This window comes from Juglans regia, chromosome 10, assembly GCF_001411555.2.
Source record: "Juglans regia cultivar Chandler chromosome 10, Walnut 2.0, whole genome shotgun sequence".
NCBI lineage: Eukaryota > Viridiplantae > Streptophyta > Magnoliopsida > Fagales > Juglandaceae > Juglans > Juglans regia.
In genome coordinates this window covers 13154957-13156276 of record NC_049910.1, presented here as the reverse complement: position 1 = coordinate 13156276, position 1320 = coordinate 13154957, and positions in this window count along the sequence as shown.

The window sequence follows — 1320 nt, the reverse complement described above, 5'->3', positions numbered from 1 at the left end:
TGTCTCGATCAAGGCTTAATTCATATGGATGCATTCAGATAACATGATATGTCAAGCCTTCACCTTTCATCACAAAACAACTCTAGATGTGACCCTTTGGATGGAATGGGGGTTTCTATGTGCAGTATTGCCACTTTTTTTAGCACTTCCTTGAAATTCCAGAAAGCTCCCTCACTTACCCAGTCTCACCTAGACTAATGTTCGCCTTGGAGGGTAACTCTCTGTCTTGTTCGAGTTACTGGCCTCTGCTACTCTTCGTTCTCGCCTTCTCGGCAAGTGGTTGTTTTGCGCTCACCTTTCTTAAGACGGTACACTTATCTCTATCTCGCTTTGGGATGCGTTAGCCGAGTGTATGCGAGGTGCTTGCTCGCCCACGTGCTAGATTGCCTGCACTTTGTAACACCTACTGCTAATTCCTTAGACCCCTGAAGTGGTTCTCATCTTTTTCTTCCACTCAACTTTAGGAATGGTTTGTCCCATTTCACATCATGTGGTTTCTCACAACCATGGAGAGCACCAAGAGAAGCAAAATGCTTACCACCCAAGTGAGCACTAGGGCTATACAGGAACCGACGTGACCTACCATCGTTGATGGGAACCGGCCGCCGGAGTCTGGAACTAGCCAAAACCGATGGAAAACTGGTCGGTCGGCGATAGGAAATACAAGAAATTGACCTCGGCCGGTTCAGTCCTACTCTAAACTAGGTTCAAACCGCCGAACTGGCCAATATAATATATATATCTCTTAATAAAATGATATTGTTTCACTTAAGTGATTTAAACAGTATCGTTTTATACCCATGATTTTGAAAAAATATATATATGAAACGACGTCGTTTAGTTTAATATACCAAATGATGCCATTTTGGGTTAAGGCTGAAGCACTAACCCCCCGAGCCCCCTTCCCTTCACTCTTCAATGTATCGTTTTCTCTCTCTCTCTCTCTCTCTTTCCGATGCCATTGATCCGTTTAAGATTTGTTGATGGGGTTCTTCTTTGGTTGGCATCACTTTCTCCCACCATCCATTTGCATCGTTTCAAACTTTCAGGCTCTCTCTCTCTCTCTCTCTCATATTCTCTCATCTCTTATTCATTTAAGGTTTGTTGATGGGGTTCTTGGAATGATTTTGTTGTGATATTTTGTTGTGAGATTTTTTGATGGGTTCTTTAAATTTTTCTAATTTTTGTAATGATTTTGTTGTAAAATTGTTTGATGAGTTTCTGAAATGTAAACTGATAGGAACATCAATGAACTAATGGTAACTAGTGAAACTACGTCGGTTTTATCCCCCATTCATCAGCCGGTTTCGGTCCTATCAC